This window comes from Oncorhynchus tshawytscha, linkage group LG10 (assembly GCF_018296145.1).
Source record: "Oncorhynchus tshawytscha isolate Ot180627B linkage group LG10, Otsh_v2.0, whole genome shotgun sequence".
Lineage (NCBI taxonomy): Eukaryota > Metazoa > Chordata > Actinopteri > Salmoniformes > Salmonidae > Oncorhynchus > Oncorhynchus tshawytscha.
The window spans coordinates 71627863-71634984 of NC_056438.1; positions in this window are offsets into that span (position 1 = coordinate 71627863).

Consider the following 7122-nt stretch of genomic DNA (forward strand, 5'->3'; position numbering starts at 1 on the left):
CCCATTTTATATTCTGAACATACACTGAGTGTACAAAACATTAAGAACACTAGCTCTTTCTTTTAGACTATCAAGGTGAAGGCTATGATCCCTTTATAAATGTCACTTGTTAAATCCACTTCAATCAGTGTAGATGAAGGGGAGAGGATGGGTTAAATCATTATTTTTAAGCCTTGAGACATGGATTGTGTATGTGTGCCGTTCAGAGGGTGAATGGGCAAGACCAAATATTTTGGTGCCTTTGAATGGGGTATGTTAGTAGGTGCCAGGCACACTGGGTTGAGTGTGTCAAGAACTGCAACTGTACTGAGTTTTTCCACACTCAGCAGTTTCCCGTTTGTATCAAGAATGGTCCACCTCCCAAAGGATATCAAGCCAACTTGGCACAACGGCAGTGGTGGAAAAAGTACCCAATTGTTCTGCTTGAGTAAAAGTAAATATGCTTTTAATAGAAAATGATTCAGGTGGAAGTCACCCAGTAAAATACTACTTAAAAGTTAAAGTATTTGGATTAAAATATACCTAAGTATCAAAAGTAAGAGTAAAAATAATTTCATATTCTGTATATTAAGGAAACCAGATGGCATGATTTTCTTGTTTTTAAATGTATGGAGAGCCAGGGGTACACCAACACTCATTATTTACTAACGAAGCATGTGTGTTTAGGCAGCAGGGTGACCAGGGATGTTCTCTTGATAAGTGTGAATTGGACTATTTTCCTGTCCTGCTAAACATTTCAAATGTAATGAGTACTTTTAGGTGTCAGGGAAACTGGTGAGAAAAGTACATTATCTTTAAGGAATATAGTAAAGTAAAAGTAGTCAAATATATGAATAGTAAAGTACAGATAACCAAAACAACTACTTAAGTAAAAATACTTTAAAGTACTATTGAAATGCTGTGGGAAGCATTGGAGTCAGTATGGGCCAGCATCCCTGTGGAACGCTTTCCACACCTTGTAGAGTCCATGCACTGATGAATTGAGGCTATTCTGGGGGCAAAAGGGGGTGCAACTCAATATTAGGAAGGTGTTCCTAATGTTTTGTACACAGTGTGTGGTTATTAAACTGCAGGTGTTTAACGACCATGCGCTTGTGCAGTTTATTTCACACCTACACTGGCGTTGGAGTAAACACTTGCCCCAGTGGGGGATGGGGGATTGAGGGTGATTCTTGACTATGAAACTGAAATGAGGGGCTCAGAAAACGTGAAATGGGTTTCAATCAGACCTCAGGAAAACCAGGATAATATGGCGTCAGGCATCTGTATGATTGAAGATGCACCGGTAGCCTTTTTTCATTTTTGTGCTGATCACGTCCCTTGAAATTCCTCACCCTATCACTCACTTCTCTCCCTCTTTCACCTTTTCTGTCCCCTTCCATCTTTTAATTTCTCTCACTCGCTCTCTGGTCTGACTCACCTACTCTCTCCTCTGTTGTCCTGCTCTCTCTCTTTCCCCCGCTCTCTATCCCCTCCTTCCCCTTCCTGTCTCTATGCTCTGACTCATCTGCTCCCCTCCCTCCCTCCCTATGCTCTGACTCACTCGTTCTGTGATCTATTCTCAGTGCTGGGCTGATGGAGTGGCGGGGTTGCGTAAAATGGAGACGAATGCTGCCCACGTCAGCCAGGCACTGAGAGAATCTATGCAGAGGCCAGACCAGCAAAACTGGATGAGAAACCTCACAGGTACCTTTGATTAATGAAGAATTCCAGCTTTTCTGACATTATTATTAAATAAATACCATGTTAAGAAATATTTTTTTAATTTCTTTAAAAATAAATAAAATACCAATATCATGTATTATTGTAAAGGTCTGTACACTTTCAAAATCCCAGATGTTTTGTAATGCCTTGATACCTACTGTAGATTGGACCCAAGTCTCTTTTCTTAGCCGTTGTAATTAGCCCACCCCTATTTCTCCACCATTCTGGGGATGATACTGACTGTTGTGTGATGTGGATGTCTGCATTGCATCCTCTGTTGTTCCCTAGTCATCTCTGCCATCATGGTTATTTTATTTTATTGTTCAGGAAGTGAAGTGAACACATCTGGTTTCTTCTTTCTTTGCCTCTTTTGTTTTATTGGGGGGAAGGGGGAAAGGACAAATCCTAAATGAATATATACATTGGTTGGTCCCTCAACATCTACAGTAGGTATCAAGGCATTACAAAACATCTGGGATTTTGAAAGTGTACAGATCTTTTTTCTCTCCACTAAATGACCAGATACATAGACAGGGACCCTTTATTCAAAGTACAACACAACTCACCCCCTGGTTCCAGTAGGGGTACCAATGGATTTACACTGTTTTTGAGAATGATGAATGTGATATGTACAAGTACTCAGTGTTTCAAGGTTTAACTCAGGTTTTCAGAAGGTACAACATTGCTTAAGCAAAAGGGTCATTAAGGGTTGTTAAATATCCCTTCCAGTGGTATTAGGGATCATTAAATATCCCTTCCAGTGGTATTAGGGATCATTAAATATCCCTTCCAGTGGTATTAGGGGTCATTACATATCCCCTCCAGTGGTATTAGGGATCATTAAATATCCCTTCCAGTGGTATTAGGGATCATTAAATATCCCTTCCAGTAGTACTTCAGTGTTTCATCATTAACCCTTCAGGTTTTCAGAAGGTCATTACATATCCCTCCAGTATTAGGGATCATTAAATATCCCTTCCAGTGGTATTAGGGATAGTAGGGTCATTAAATATCCCTTCCAGTGTGGTTAGGGATCATTAAATATCCCTTCCAGTGGTTAGGGGGTCATACAACATTTAGCATTAAATATCCCTTCCAGCAAAAGGGTCATTTTCAGTGGGGTTAGGGTCATTAAATATCCCTTCCAGTGGGTATTAGGGATCATTAAATATCCCTTCCAGTGGTATTAGGGGTATTAGGGGTCATTAAATATCCCTTAAATATCCAGTGGGTTATTAAATATCCCTTCCAGTGTGGTTAGGGGTCATTAAATATCCCTTCCAGTGGGGTTAGGGGTCATTAAATATCCCTTCCAGTGGGTTTAGAGGTCATTAAATAGCCCTTTCAGTGTGGTTAGAGGTCATTAAATATCCCTTCCAGTGTGGTTAGGGGTCATTAAATATCCCTTCCAGTGGGGTTAGGGGTCATTACATATCCCCTCCAGTGGGTTTAGAGGTCATTAAATAGCCCTTTCAGTGGGGTTAGGGGTCATTAAATATCCCTTCCAGTGTGGTTAGGGGTCATTACATATCCCTTCCAGTGGTATTAGGGATCATTAAATATCCCTTCCAGTGGGTTAGAGGTCATTAAATATCCCTTCCAGTGGGTTAGGGGTCATTAAATATCCCTTCCAGTGGCATTAGGGATCATTAAATATCCCTTCCAGTGGTATTAGGGATCATTAAATATCCCTTCCAGTGGTATTAGGGATCATTAAATATCCCTTCCACTGGGGTTAGAGGTCATTAAATATCCCTTCCAGTGGGGTTAGAGATCATTAAATATCCCTTCCACTGGGGTTAGAGGTCATTAAATATCCCTTCCAGTGGGGTTAGGGGTTATTGGGTGCTGAGAAGTCACTCAGCGTATGCAGGGTCAAATCAATGTACTGGAAGCATTTAACATTTAGCGTTTTGATCAGTCAGTCAATGATCCTAATTGCAACTCTGATTTCATAGTCCTATGAGAGCTACATCCCCCAGGTCTCCCCCTCCCAGTCCCCTGCTCTCTCTTTCTCCTCTTTCCCTGTCCTCTTTCTCTCCCCTCACCCTCTATTGCTCTCTGTCCTCTTTCTCTCCCCTCACCCTCTGTCAGTCCTCTTTGTCTCCCCTCATCAGACCTTTTCACATGAGATCTTTTTCAGAGCTGATTTGATTGGCCTGTGTAAACGTAGACTTAGAGTATTGTGTCAGTCAGGCTTATGGTAAGTGCCCTTCATCCAGCAGACAGCTAGCTTCCTGCGACACGTCCCTGTTCCCTCAGCTCAGGCCTCCAGGGGGAAATGGATTCCCCTACTATAATCAATTTACAGACACAACATGAGAGGATGGAAGGTCGAAGTCCTGGAATTGGAATGAGTTGTAGTTATAACTTCTGGTTTCTAGTGCTGATAGGGGTCTGGGAAATTGGAGAGGGAGGACAAAAGAGGAAGAGCATAGACAACCATTTGTTTTCTAGATATGGTAGAACTTTACACAAAATATGCCCATTTTCTAGGGGTTGTTTCATGAACTGTTTTTGTTGTACTTTAATATGATGCCATTGAAGATGCAATACAGGAGAGCACATACAATGAGCAAATAGATAAATAACAATGATATATATATATATAAAAAATAGAGAATCAATATGAATCAAATCTTGTCATCATGTGTTACTCAAGTAATCTGGGTGCTCATTTGTTTTGAATGCATAAATGGAGCAAATTACCAGACTAGAATCCAGTCAACTCTATGGACAGACACCCATTACCCATACTTAATGATAATCAGGATGACATTACCCATACTCAATGATAATCAGGATGACATTACAAATACTCAATGATAATCAGGATGACATTACAAATACTCAATGATAATCAGGATGACATTACCCATACTCAATGATAATCATGATGACATTACCCATACTCAATGAAAATCAGGATGACATTATAAATACTCAATGAAAATCAGGATGACATTACAAATACTCAATGATAATCAGGATGACATTACAAATACTCAATGATAATCATGATGACATTACCCATACTCAATGAAAATCAGGATGACATTATAAATACTCAATGAAAATCAGGATGACATTACAAATACTCAATGATAATCAGGATGACATTACAAATACTCAATGATAATCAGGATGACATTACCCATACTCAATGATAATCAGGATGACATTACAAATACTCAATGATAATCAGGATGACATTACCCATACTCAATGATAATCATGATGACATTACCCATACTCAATGAAAATCAGGATGACATTACAAATACTCAATGATACTCAGGATGACATTACCCATACTCACTGATACTCATGATGACATTACCCATACTCAATGATAATCAAGATGAGAAGGACATTTGAAGCCAATTTGTTTTGGAATGAGGAAAATGACAAACATACCATATTATCTTTCCATCAAAGTGCATTTCCTATTATGTAAAACTGTACAGTATTCATTTTCACATTGTTTACACACATATCATGCTGAAAATTACACTAGTATGGCAGAAAAAGGATGTGAGCAGAGAAGTCAAATCAAATTTGATCGGTCACATACACATATTTAGCAGATGTTATTGTCGGTGTAGCGAAATGCTTGTGTTCCTAGCTCCAACAGTGCAGTTATCTAACAATACACACAAATCTAAAAGTAAAAGAATGGAATTAAGAAATATATAAATAATAGCTCGAGCAATGTCGGAGTGGCATTGACTAAAGTACAGTGGAATAGAATACAGTATATACATATGAGATGAGTAAAGCAGTATGTAATCATTATTAAAGTGACTAGTGTTTCATTATTAAAGTGGCCAGTGATTTCAAGTCTATGTACATAGGGCAGCAGCCTCTAAGGTGCAGGGTTGCTTAACCGTGTGGAAGCCAGCTAGTGATGGTCATTTAACAGTCTGATGGCCTTGAGATAGAAGCTGTTTTTCAGTCTCTTGGTCCCAGCTTGGATACACCTGTACTGACCTCGCCTTCTGGGTGACAGCGGGGTGAACAGGCCGTGGCTCGGGTGGTTGATGTCCTTGATGATCTTTTTGGCCTTCCTGTGACATCGGGTGCTGTAGGTGTCCTGGAGGACAGGTAGTTTCCCCTGGTGATGTGTTGGGAAGACCGTACCACCCTCTGGAGAGCCCTGTGGTTGTGGGCGGAGCAGTTGCCATACCAGGCAGTGATACAGCCTGACAGGATGTCCTCAATTGTGCATCTGTAAAGGTTTGTGAGGATTTTAGGGCCAAACCAAATTTCTTCAGCCTCCTGAGGTTGAAGAGGCGCTGTTGCGCCTTCTTTACCACACTGTCTGTGTGGGTGGACCATTCCAGATCGTCAGTGATGTGTATACCGAGGAACTTGAAGCTTTCCACCTTCTCCACTGCCGTCCCGTCAATATGGATAGGGGCGTGTTTAAATGCTAGCAACAATCTAGCTAGGAATTGGATATCTAATCTCCTAGCAAGGATAACTATCTAATCTCTCGTAGAACCGTATAATCTGTCACGAAGTGGTGGGCTGCATGGGACTAAGTTCTAGTCTTTGGGTTTTCATCACTGGTTATTTGGAGCATCAGGATTGGGGCGAAGGCAGTGCTTAAAGGACAATTCCACCCAAAAATGATATTTTGGTATTTGTTTCATTCCATTGTTGATGTAGTCCAAACATATTTTGCATGTCAGTAATCAAGTTTTCAAGATATATAACTTTCAAAATGCATCATACTGGCTGTATTTCTATATTTTGAAAGTTATATATCTTGAAAACTTGATTACTGACATAGATATCCCGTTGTGACGACTACTGTTGCTCGAATATGTTGACCAATTTACGCAAGGTTTTAATTCTGGGTTAACCGAGATGAATATCTATCTAAAGCAAGAATATACCGGTAACTATGGAAATCTAAGGTCGCAGATTTCTATCTTTCATAGTCTACCAGAAAAGATGCCACAGCACCTAGTTTCATGGTAACATAAGGCTGTAGGGAATCACACTGGAATAGAATAGAGAGTGCAGCCAATAGCCATATTGTCATATCATATGAATTGGGTAAAGTATCAGTCAAGAAACCTGTATCAGAGCCTAGTCTAAACATCTAAACGATATCCTTGGGACGTGTCAACTCTGACATCACCCAATTGAAGTTGAAATTTAAAACGGTTAAGATTAGTTAAGGGTTAGGGTTTTGGTTAGGGTAGAGGTTAAGGTTAGGTTTAGGATTGGGACACCCCAAGGACCCCAGATAGCACGAACTATCAATCAATCAAATGTATTTATAAAGCCCTTTTTATATCAGCCAATGTCACAAAGTGCTGTACAGAAACCCACCCTAAAACCTCAAACAGCAAGCAATGCAGATGCCTATACCTGTACAGGAAGAGATGTAAGTCATGAGGAAGTGTT